The sequence below is a fragment of the Cheilinus undulatus genome, linkage group 23 (genome assembly GCF_018320785.1).
Source record: "Cheilinus undulatus linkage group 23, ASM1832078v1, whole genome shotgun sequence".
Lineage (NCBI taxonomy): Eukaryota > Metazoa > Chordata > Actinopteri > Labriformes > Labridae > Cheilinus > Cheilinus undulatus.
In genome coordinates this window covers 2873461-2886579 of record NC_054887.1, presented here as the reverse complement: position 1 = coordinate 2886579, position 13119 = coordinate 2873461, and the positions used below count along the sequence as shown (strand labels likewise).

Genomic DNA, 13119 nt, shown 5'->3' with positions numbered 1-13119 from the left:
GAATTCACGCAATTATAAAAATCTTTTTAGAGGTCTGTCCTTCCCAACAAACCAAACACTTAAAGGCTTGACAAGAGCCGCTGCTTGATGCTTGCCAACTGAAAAAGACTAAAATAATGTTTTACACTGACTCAAATCCCTCTCTGTCTCTAACTATTCCTTTTTGTGCTCACACAGCTTTTCTGTCTCAGTTTTGACTTTTCTTCCTTATCGGCCTGTCACAAAAGCCGTCGGATAACCCGAGGTGATTTTGCTTTTCTCCCCTAATGGTGCTCTCACTCCCCCCCCCTTTCTCGCCGAGCTCCCGGCGTCAGCACACGCGGAGAGAGAAAGCGCCCTGTTTCATCTGCCAGTCTAAAATGGTGGAGGGCACAATGCAGAGCACCATCCCCTCTGGAGAGCGACAGCAGCAAGCCTTTCACGGAGAACAGGAGCTGTAGGAGATGTCTGCTGAGACTACATATCGCTTTTCCAAAGGGGAGCGCTTAGGGAACGCTGCAAAGGTAGTGTTTGCCTGTGATAACGGTGCAGTAAAATGTATATTCAAATCATTTGGCATCAAACGCAGGAAAGTGATGGGAACGGTAAGTTAACCCCCTGGTTGCTCCATAAAGTCTTTTTATTTCTTTGATTTTCACGAGCTGTCGAGGCAACATGGCATAGATGTTACAGATGTAGGGGTATTCAACAAATGCATGTAGAGAGAATTATATTTCAACTCCAAAACATTAAGATACCACACAGTTCTCAAGAAAACGTAAAATCAAACTATAGGGCACTTTTTCAACCAGTCTGAATCCCATGACCATGGAGAAGCTCAACACCCACTGAGGTACCCGACTTTCTATTCTGCTTATCCTGTTCAGGGTCGAGAGGGACCTGGATGCATCCGAGGACCTCCACTTCACACGAGAAGTCATAAAAATGCCGCCATATCTCGTCTTCCAATAGTGGAAGTCACCTGAACTGAACAGCTTCTTCGTTGTTTTCTTCGTGCATCGCCGCCATGTTAATAGAGGCAAGTTCGTCACATACGGAAATACAAGTAGACGAAAAATACGTGACTTTTCAGACTAACAAGCACAGCGATTACATAAGATTAATTTTACTTAATCGATTTATGATCCAAATTAAAGTATCACTGAGCACAGACATAATATGCGACGGGAGATTGGCTGGCTGGCTGGACGCTGACGTCGCCGCCATGTTGCCAGAGGCAAGTCCAGTACGTCATTCAATACAGTAGACATAAAAAGCTCAAACAACGAGATTACCTGGGTTTTAAATAGCCTAAATCATTTAATAAATGACCCATATAAAAATTATAACTGATAGTGAAATGTAAGTATATATAAATAAGTTGTAAATCGTTTTTCGTGCGGATGGTCTATTTTGGCATAAGTGGTCCGGCACAATAAACGGTGAAGTACTGAACCGGAAGTACTTCGTATATGCGTGAAAAAGGCCTTGTTGTGCAAGTTACCGGAATAAAAAGTTTAAATGATCAGATAAATATGTAAGTATGTGTATAGAAATTCAAAATAAAAATATCTATACATATATGAAACTGTATTATAAATGAAACTGTTTTATTTAAATCATGGAGTACATCTTTCATTTAACTGAGAAAATACAAGAAACCGGATTCTGCTTTAATGTTTGACTGTCCGTTATTATTTTAATATTGATCATTTGTTATAAATTATTCATTAAATCCATGCAATCCCATTGTTTGAGCTTTTAATTCTAAAAAAAGTGCACGATCCTTGTCTACTGTATCTAATGACATAGCGACTTGCCCAATGTCTGGCCAGCCAGTCTCCTGTTGCATATCATGTCTGTGCTCAGTGATTTGTGAATTTGGATCATAAATTGATTCATTAAAATGAATTCAACGTTATCGCTGTGCTTGTTAATCTGAAAACTCGCAAATTTTCGTCTTCTTGTATTTCCTACTAGCAGACTGAACTCTGTTCACATGGCGGTGACACACGGAGAAAACAATGAAGAAGACGTTCAGTTAAAGTGACTTCCAGTATTAGGAAATGAGATATGCAGTGATTTTCCGACTTCCGGTGTGAAGTGGATGTCCTCCGATGCACCCAGGTACTTTTGGCTTCTTTATGGAACTTTTATTTTTTGCCACTTTTATACCATTCTTTTTACTTTTCACCTGTTTTTGCCTTTTTTTTTTTTTTTTTTTTTTTTTTTTTTTAACCACATTTCACCTATATTGAAACTTTTTGGCCCTTTTCCCCATTTATGCCTCTCTTTAGTTGTCTGTTACCCATATTTTGCTACCTTTTGCCAATTATGCCACTTTTTGCTGCTTTCTACCCATTTTTTCCATCTTTTGCCCTCTTTGCCACTTTTTCCCAACTTAATCAACTTTATTACTACTTTTGTCCAATTTTTGCCACCTTTAGCTATTTTTTCTCACTTTTTTTTTTACATTTCTTCCCCTTTTTTGCTGTTTTCTGGCCTTGTTTTTGCCACTTTTTACCCATGTTTTGTGTCTTTTCACAATTATGCTATTCTTTTCCAAAAAAAAGTCTGTTTTTCTTTTCAACATTATTTTGTGGTATCCTGTCATTTGTGCTCATTATGGCCTAGCTATGATGTCTGACATTACATCCCAAATGATTTAGTTCAGTGTGCCCATCTACTGTTAAAGTCACTAATAAAAAGGTAATTGTGTTATATGTTGGACTACAGCATAAATAAAAATTACTGGTGTTTCTTTGCTAAGAGTGGTTTCTATTCAGGTTAGAAAATAAATATGATTATCACAGATTAACTTTAAAAAATGATTTGCAGGCCTCCATGGGACCCGAGTTTGGATGGGCTCCAGAAAGCTCTCGCTTTATCCCCCCTTATGGGTGGCTTTGGGCTTAGGATAGGGCTCCAAGAGAGTAAATACTCTAGACTGCTGTGTTCATGGGTGGAGTGAGGGGGTGCCTGATGGGGCTTCAACCCTGAATGTTTTCTTAAAAACCCCGAATCTTTAAGGTTGCTTATGAGTGTTATGTTAGATAAATGCAAAATGAAAAAAAAAAGCAAAAAAACAATTTGAACTAGAAATCTTTTTTTTTTTTTTAGCTTTTAAGATCATATATATGGAGGAGGATTAGAAAAATTTAATCCCCCCAAAAAATGGTATGCATTTTTTTTATATTATGAGAAAAATGACAGAATTCTGACTTTTTCTGCCCTAATACTCTTCTGCATCTATACACTCACTGCAGTGTAAAACGCTTTTAACATTGTTCTAAAAATATAATTTCAGCATGTTTGTGGATAAATTAGTATCTCTAACCCCAACTGTAGCTTTTTATGTGCTTTATCTGAAAATGCAGAGCTTCAATTGTAAACCTTTTCACCAAATTCATTACACTACCTACGCAATGTGTTGTAAAATATTACCTTAAGACATTTTGAGGAGGCAGAAGTGAAAATTATTGGACTCCAGCATGATGTAAAACGATTTTAGAATGATAACGACATTTTTAGCTCAGTTAGGTTAAGAAAAATTGATGTTATCAATTAAGTTTTTTTTTTTTTTAGGTTGAACAACATTATTTTTGCCTAAATGATATGCAGATTTGTTGTTATTTTGAATTTACATTTTTATTTAAAAGTGTGCAAAAAATAGTGCGTTAAACTGTCCGATAAGCGAAAGGATTTTAGAGAAGTGCCCCCCCCCAGCCATCCTTTGTTTGGGCTTAGCCCTGGATTTTAAACATCTGGCTCCGCCCCTGGCTGTGTTCAATGCTAATTTTTATTATTGTGGCCAAGATGATGTAATTTCCAGTGTTTTCACTGATGCTGTCATTTTTTCCCACATGGATGTACCCAACACTACCATAGAAAACAGAAAGTTGGCAGGGCTTCTCCAAGTTGCAAGCTTGCTCAAATATTAGACCACAAAGGGAGAATGTTGGCCTGAGAAAGCATCAGTAGCATCACTCTAAAAGACTTTGTAACTTTATGTTATGACTGCTCTTCAGGACAGTGCTTGTAAGTGATTATTAATCATTTTAATGCTCATACAGGTCTCTATAAGGCATGCAATCTGAGCAAATGCAGTTTTATGTACTGAGATAAAACAGAAAGAAAATAAAGTGGTTGCTGATGGACATGGAGTGCATTTTATTGTTCCATTAATACAGTTAAGTGAACTGAAGCAGCTCATTTATAGTCTTCGAGCTTCATATGGCTCTTCTAAGGAATTGCATTTTTTGATAGGTCAGTGCTTAGAGGAGAAACTTGTCACTGCATCAGTGTGGCTTTTGATACTGAAATAAATGATGTGCCTCACAAGTGCACCTCTATTTGAAACGTGTCCTTTCCAGCTGCAGTCGTGCTAATAAAAGTAGCCCCACTCAAAACATCACTGTCAACAATAAGCAACCCATACATCAATCTTCATGTGTGTCTTCTAAAGCGGGCTCCAGAAAAATCCATATTGTGTTTTTGACAGTAACAACATGTACTCTTCAAGCACATTCAGACTAAGATGAATGTATGAGGAGAGGGGGCAGAGAGGAGGACAGGGAGGAAGAGAGGGAGAGGAAAACGACAGGGACGAAGTCAGGCACAGCAAGTATGCCTGGAAGTAATATCAAAGAGAAGCACATCAAATATCAGCAGCTGAGACGGCTGTTATTCTGTAGGATGAGGGAGAACACAAAGCAAACATTTAATCTGCCTTGCCACACAAACTGAGCTGCAGTTCCAACTAAAGGTAGGGGAGGTCAGCGGTGTCGTGCTGAACAACAATGTCTCTGTGTTTGACAGAGGAAACACAAACTCTCAAACATTGGACCAATACACGCAAAGCGCCTCCTGACATTTGTCCAGAGTAGCCCTTTATGGGGCTATGGGGCTGAGTCAGATTGTCCTGGCTTAGTCAAATGCCCTGAGGGACATGTCTGTTTGTCTGCATTGATGTTTTTGCACAAACACCTGACAGACAGGTTGGACATGCTCACTGGACTGTGCACAGCCAACAGTCGTCCTAGGGCAATATTGGGTAAGCTGCAGTTTTGGGTTTAACCTTGAAAGGCCGCAGGGAAATGGCCATTTATTCATAGCAAACCAGAGGGAGGCTGAGGAGTAAATTGTTTGTTTTGTTTGGCGTATGATTCCCCCTTGGGCTTGCAGATAACAAGACCTTTATGCAATATTTGATTTGCAGAGCTGCCCTTAAATTTAACGCTTTTCAGGCATTTTTATGGAACATGCATGATTGGGTTGCTGTGTCCTCAAATCTTTAAAACTTTGAAAGGAGCAGTCAAAAAAAGGCCACTTCATCCAGTACATAAATTAGAATTTTAAGTTGAATTTTAAACAATGACCAAGTCAGTTTGTTGCCCACTTATTAGAATCCCTGACAGTGAAAGCTGCTTAAACACGCGCGCACATGCACCGGCACAGATGAGTGCACAGAGCTGTCCAGCCGTTTGACTAGCTGTCACCCAGCTTAAAGTAGCCAATGAAGCAAGAACGAAATACCTGTCACGTCCCACATATTGTCAGGGTAAGCCGATGTGAGGTACATTGACTGACACCCTAAGCGGGATATGAAATGTACAAGTAGGCCAAAGTGTACAGGGCCAGCTCGTGCAGGAAAGCAGGGACACGCTTTCATGAAAATGAATATGCAAACAGATGAAAAGCCAAGCCACATGCACCAAAAGGGCATGTTAACATGTAAGCTTTTGATGTTTTCCACCTAGTGACCACCAAATATGCAGACTCAAGCCCTCTTCAACATGCACATTCTAACACAAGCTCTTAAATCTGTCATATATTGAATGCATCTAGCTTTGTGTTAACTATGTAATCAAGCATGTGGATGCAAAATCTGCAGAGCTTTTCTGAGGCCGGGCATTGATGTTGGATGAGAGAGCCTGTCTCACAAGTCCAAGCCAAAGGTGCTCAGTGGGGATGAGATCAGGATAATCAAGTTCGTCCCCACCAAACTCAACAAACCACCTCTTCATAGTCCTTGCTTTGTATACAGTCATGTGGGAATGAAAAAAGGCCTTCCTCAAACTGCTGCTACACAGTTGGAAGCATAGCATTGTCCGAATTGTCTTGGTATAACGAAGCATTAAGATTGGCCTTCACTGGAGATACACTATATTGCCAAAAGTATTCACTCATCCATCCAAATAATGGAAATCAGGTGTTCCAATCACTTCCATGTCCACAGGTGTGTCAAATCAAGCACCTAGGCATGCAGACTGTTTCTACAAACATTAGTGAAAGAATGGCTCGCTCTCAGGAGCTCAGTGAATTCCAGCGTGGTACTGTGATAGGATGACGCCTGTGCAACAAGTCCAGTGGTGAAATTTCCTGGCTCCTAAATATTCCACAGTCAACTGTCAGTGGGATTATAACAAAGTGGAAGCCATTGGGAACAACAGCAACTCAGCCACCAAGTGGTAGGCCCCGTAAAATGGGTCAGCGGATGTTGAGGCACATAGTGCGCAGAGGTCGCCAACTTTCTGCAGTCAGTCGCTACAGACTTTTGAACTTCATGTGGCCTTCAGATTAGCTCAAGAACAGTGTGTAGAGAGCTTCATTTCCATGGCCAAGCAGCTGCATCCAAGCCATGCATCCCCAAGTCCAATGCAAAGCATCAGATGCAGTGGTGTAAAGCACGCCGCCACTGGACTCGAGAGCAGTGGAGACGCGCTCTCTGGAGTGATGAATCGCACTTCTCCATCTGACAATCTGATGGACCAGTCTGGGTTTGGTGGTTGCCAGGAGAACGGTACTTATCTGACTGCATTGTGCCAAGTGTAAAGTTTGGTGGAGGGGGGATTATGGTGTGGGCTTGTTTCTCAGGAGCTGGGCTTGGCCCCTTAGTTCCAGTGAAAGGAACTCTGAATGCTTCAGCATACCAAGAGATTTTGGACAATTCCATGCTCCCAACTTTGTGGGAACAATTTGGGGATGGCCCCTTCCTGTTCCAACATGACTGTGCACCAGTGCACAAAGCAAGGTCCATAAAGACATGGATGAGAGAGTTTGGTGTGGATCAACTTGACTGGCCTGCACAGAGTCCTGACCTCAACCCGACAGAACAGCGTTGGAATGAATTAGAGCGGAGACTGAGAGCCAGGCCTTCTCATCCAACATCAGTGTGTGACCTCACAAATGCGCTTCTGGAAGAATGGTCAAAAATTCCCATAAACACACTCCTAAACCTTGTGAAAAGCCTCCCCAGGAGAGTTGAAGCTGTTATAGCTGCAAAGGGTGGACCGACGTCATATTAAACCCTATGGATTAAGAATGGGATGTCACTTAAGTTCATATGCGAGCCAAGGTGAGCTAATACTTGTGGCAATATAATGTAGCTAAGTTCAGTATTTAAGAGATGTGGCCAAATACTTTTGTCCATAGAGTGCATTGGATGCTATTTTCTGACCACCTTGTATCCTTGAGCCCCTTCAGCTACACATACACAAAAACACGTTCTCATATCTGTCAAATGTAATAAATCGCTCTAGCTCTATGAGAGCATGTAATCATGCACGTGCATGTATGTGTGCATGTGATATCTGTCTGCCCAGATATCAGTTTACATTATAGGTGGAACATGTAGAGGCCGTCGCCTCAGTCTCTTCAGCCAGGTATATACTAGTCGCTGTCGGGCCAATGCAAGACACACCATTCACAACAGGTTCTAAGCACGGGGCCATCAGCTCAGTGAAAAACACATCAAGTAGGTTCAGGATTGTGTGTGTATCCGCTATGTGTGTGTGTGGTTGTGTTTGAATATAAATGTGTGTTTGTCTTACAGCAGAAAGGCATAAACAAGTTACTCAGCTGATGACTAAATCATGACAGATGCATTAATGATGCCCCACTGGTCCTCAGTGTTCACCCATTGACATTCACAGATAGGGCAGCTGTGTTGTGCATGTGTGTTGTGTAACACATTTCTCAACTGAGACCTCTTTAATTGCTACAGTATAGGCTGTGTATACAGGCGGATGAGCAACAGCGTTCATGTGTCTTGTAAAGCAGGCAGGGGGTTGGAAGCTGTGAGAACATAAGAGGAAAGGAAGGTGTGTTTGTTTGTTAGGGTTGAAGTGGAGAGGAGGAGGCTTGGAGAGCTGAGACGGGGTATGAAGGACGGGCGGGTAAATGAATGGGCGGCATCTTCGCAAACACGAACACTTGGCTCCCCATCTGCTGCCATCATTAACATTAAGAGCGTCCCTAATTCAAGCTAATTGCTGGAGACGAAGAAGTAAACAAACAGCGTACATTTTTGGTGATGAGCTAGAAATGAGGACGGCAAAGAAGAAAAACATTAAAGGGATTGTGAATGAATCCTTAACTGGTTTTCAGCTGGTACAGTATTCATGATAGAGTTATGTTAACAGCTGAATGTGACAGGTAAAACTGAGCTTCTTTCAGTGCAGGTAATGAGGATTTTACAATCTGTGTCTTGCAATACCCAAAAATCTTTGCAGCTTGACCCTGGCACGCACATGTGAGGGCGTCACATCCTGGCTCGTCTATGACAAAGTGATCATTTCTGTTATTGTTTTTGAGATTATTGTCCAGAATATTCATCAGAGTTTAAGTAATTTGCATGAAATGTTGGGATGATTTTCTGTTTGGATTTTTTTGGGAATTCACTTTGACATATTTTCATTGAAATTATGTATTTTGGAGAGTTTGGGGAATTTGCTGCATTTTGTTTTTGTATTTATGTGTTTATTTATTTTCAATTGGATTGGGACTTTGGGGGGAAAGGATTATTCTTTGAAATTTTCATGGAATTTGTCTGGAAGGTTGGATAATTTCATCAGTCATTGAATTCTGAGGAATGTATTTGTACTTTTTTTTTAAAATGCTGCAGTAAATTGTGGGAGGATATTGCACTGAAATTTTGGGGAATTTGCTTAAATATTTTCAGGAATTCAAATGGAATTATTTTTGCTTTTTTTTTGTTTTACTGTAACCTGACATGCCAGTTGCCCAGCTCGTCTCCAACAGCTGAATCTTAATGCTACAAGACTTATAACTTGCTGGAACTGTGGAAGGAACATTAATGGGCTGACTGCTGCTCACTCCCGGCTCTAGTTTGACATCAGACTCTAATCACACACTGTCATCACAAGTAAGAGGTTTTGATCTGGATAGAACAAGCATTAGGACGTGTTTCCTGTGCATTCATTTAAATCTGCATTTGCTGACCTATTGTCTGCTTATGTGTTGTTGGTTTACTTTGCTGTGCTCATTTATGTCCAGTACAGGGCCTTCCCCTTCACCAACATTAGTATAACTGTATAATCAGAGTCTGTCCACTGAGTTTTAGTGTGCTGACGTTATCACTCTGAGTTTGTAGCTGAGAGCTTAAGTTTCTTTCTCCATCTTTATCTCAAAGTCCACTGTCTTTAAAGTCAAATTTGACTCAACCATTAGAAGACCATCAGCCATCTGCTCTCTATTTCACACACACTCATCTTCAAGTGTCACTGGCTTAAAGTTTATTTTGTTGTAGTCTAGTAGTTTTAATAGTAATTTGTTGTATTAAGTGTCACTGATAGCAACTGCTCTGTTTACTAAATTCTTTTATAGATGAAAAGAGAAGTTGTTTTCGATTATCATGCACAAACACTGTAGTAATCTTCCATAGAGGGTGTTTGGGAAAAGACAGATCCTTTGAAAAAAAACTCAGAGGGTGATTGGGTGATCATTCATCTTTATGGGCCAATCAGAGCAACAAAACACGCAATGTCATAAGTGTGCGCCGCTACCGAGGAGTAACCTCCATAGAGAACTGCATAACACGACCATGGCGACTGTACACGTCAGCAAACGACTTCTGTTGTTTTTGAAAAGAAAAGAACTCACTGCTGTTCTTTGTTCTTCTTTTAATGAAGAAATGTCATCAAGTTTTGATTAAATTGCACTTTATCAGTATCCATACACTTACGCCATATTTGCACTGGCCTCTTGTTGCTTCCTGCTTACATCACGACTCTGCCACACCTGAAAGCACTGCCTCTTAATCCTGATTGGTCCTGTTACTTTCCTACAGGGCCTGATCTGTTTAGATGGAAGCTTTGCTAGATGGATTCACCAGTGAGAAACACTGAAACAGGCAAATCCATCTGCTTTGCAAGGTTAGTTTTTCCTGCAAGATTTGAGGATTTTATACATTTGAGGAACTTATCATAGGGTACTTTAAAATAGTTTACAGAGATTTTAGTTATTGTCTTTGAAATTTTAGTGAATTTATTTGGGTTTTGAAACATTTCTTAGAACTTCCTTTTCAAAGACAAGGCTGATGTTTTAACTTAAGAAACAAAAAATGTTTTTAAACAAAAGCTCAGGTCTCAGGAGGTTAAATCTGAAGCAGTCAGTACAATTCCTGTCAAGAAATGACAATTTTTAATAGGAATGTCTGCAGCTCTCAGAGACAATACTGTGTTACAGCTGTGTAGGAGCTGTCTAGCTGCAGACACTTTGGGGCAAATGCACTAAAGAATAGTTTGGCTTTTTGTGCAGCTTTCAGCTTCCAAAAAGAAAAAAAAAGTTGCATAATATCTACAGAGCACTTGCAAAGGGGAAACCCACGCTAACTGCACACAAAATGCATGCAGACTGCTCAGCTGAGCAAACAGTACCCTATCCCATTTACATGTATGAATGAGGAGGAGGGACATTCAAAATTAAGTGCAAAACTGACCCTCTGACATGCAAGTCAGCCTCATTAGCAACAAAGGCCAGCGCTAACTGCATGCATTGAAAGTAATGCATTTTAACACCAAATGAAAGCAGGTATTAAAATCAGCACTTTTTTGTCCAGCCCTTCTTGCTTCTCCATTCTCCTCTTCCAACCTCAGTGGGGCAATTTGTTTTGCAGGCAGCAGTCAAACATACATCAAGACCGACCATGAAGGCAGAATAAAAGACAGAATGAATAGAAGCTCAATGAGCAATTAAATGCAACAATTGAACAAAAACTGCAAGGACTCTCTAAAGCACACAGTCATTTAAAAGGCCAAGTCTTTTGTCCTGCATGCTGGCAGGTTGAATCTGAGGCCAGATGGAGGCAATTCAACTTCAAGAATAAAGCATTGACTGGGCCATCTTAAAAGTCAAGTATGTTGGGCCATTTAGAGTGTGTGACGGCCAAAGACACAAAGATAATGCCACTCACATCCACACTCCAACCTTGTTAGATCCTAATAAATTATTATTTTTCATTTAACCATAAATAATTCACACTTTGATTGATTTAATATTGGTTTATTTTTGCATTCCATATTCAAATTTTGTGCTCACAATTTACTAAGGTGTGGCCAAGGCCAAAAAGGACTTCTATGTTGAAGCCAGCTTATTTGGAGCAGACCAAAAGCCATGATGTCATGGGGGATTTGGGTTTAGTTAGTTTTGCTTTGCATTCAAGCCCTGTCAACAGAGGTTCTTCTTTTTTAAGATTTATTTTTTTGCTTTTCATGCCTTTATTGATCCGAGGAGGACAGGGGACAGAATCGGAAACAAGGATGAGAAAGCTGGGGAAAAATTGCCTCAGACTGGATTCAAACCTGGGCTGACGGCATACATGGAGCGCCTTACACCACTAGGCCACCTGTGCCCTGAGGTTTTTCTGTGCATTTTAAGGTGAATATTTTAAGAAACTCTGTTTATCCTGTTTCCATGGAGACAGGATTTCTGTGGAGATGCTAACGTCAGCAGTCAGGATTATGCCTGTTTTAGGATGATGGGACAAACTTCTTCCAGCTTAGGTTAAATTTTCTTAGTGATTGATAATAATTACAGTCGCCTCATATTTTTATGAATTAGAGCATTACTATTTGAAAGAATGATTTGCACTGATTTCTGCAATGCAATCTCTTTAAAAGCCCTTCATATAACGCAAAATGCAGGTTTCCTCAGTTTGTTTATTCTATGAATGGGAGCCTTTAAATCTGGCTGTTTCAAAAGGAAAATGTTTCAAATTAAATAATGTATCTGAAAATTAATTACCAAATCCTGCTTAAACCTGACATACAGTCCTGGATGAAAGTACTGGCACCTGTGGAATTTTTCCAGAAAATTCACCATTTCTCCCAGAAATTGTTGCAATCACAAATTTTTTTGGTATACACATGTTTATTTCATTTATGTGCATTGGAAAAACACAAAAAAGCAGAAGAAAAAAGACAAAATTGACTTAATTTTACACAGAACTCAAGAAATGGGCTAGGCAAAATGATTGGCACCCTCAACTTAATATTTGGTTGCACACCCTTGGGAAAAAAAAACAAAAAAAAACCTTAGACCAGTCACTTCCTATAACCATCAACAAGCTTCTTATGCCTCTCAACTGGAATTTTGGACCACTCTTCTGTTGCAAACTGCTCCAGGTCTCTCAGATTTGAAGGATGCTTCTTGAAACAGCAGTTTTGAGATCTCTCCATAGGTGTTCAGTGGGATTTAGATCCGGACTCATTGCTGGCCACTTCAGAACTCTCCAGCTTTGTCTCCAACCATTTCTTGGTGCTTTTTGAGGTATGTTTGGGGTCATTGTCCTGCTGGAACACCCATGACCTCTGACACAGACCCAGCTTTCTGACACTAGGCCCTACAGTGCGTCCCAAAATCTTTTGATAGTCTCCAGATTTCATGATTCCTTGCACACAGTCAAGACACCCAGTGCCAGAGGCAGCAAAACAACCCCAAAACATCCTTGAAGCTCCACCATGTTTGACTGTAGGTACTGTGTTCTTTTCTTTGTAGGCCTCATTCTGTTTTCTGTAAACAGTGGAGTGGCGTGCTTTTCCAAAAAGCTCTGCCTTAGTCTCATCTGTCCACAAAATGTTCTCCCAGAAGGACTGAGGCTTACTCAGGTACATTTTTGTAAACTCCAGTCTGGCTTTTTTGTCTCTTTGTCAGCAGTGGGGTTCTCCTCGGTCTCCTGCCATAGCGCTTCATCTCATTCAGATGACCACGTATGGTCCCAGCTGACACTTTTGCACCCTGAGTCTGCAGGACAGCCTGAATTTGTGTGGAAGTTGACTGAGGATGTTTATCCACCATTCCATCTATCCTGCGTTGCATTCTTTTGTCAGTTTCAAAAGA

General features: G+C 40.5%; 1 protein-coding gene across 2 annotated transcripts in view; it reads right to left on the bottom strand.

The window, feature by feature from the left end:
• The window catches only part of LOC121505663 (chemokine-like protein TAFA-5), a 272623-nt gene that overhangs the window by 23410 nt on the left and 236094 nt on the right, over nucleotides 1–13119 (bottom strand). The gene's annotated exons all lie outside the window — the stretch shown is intronic.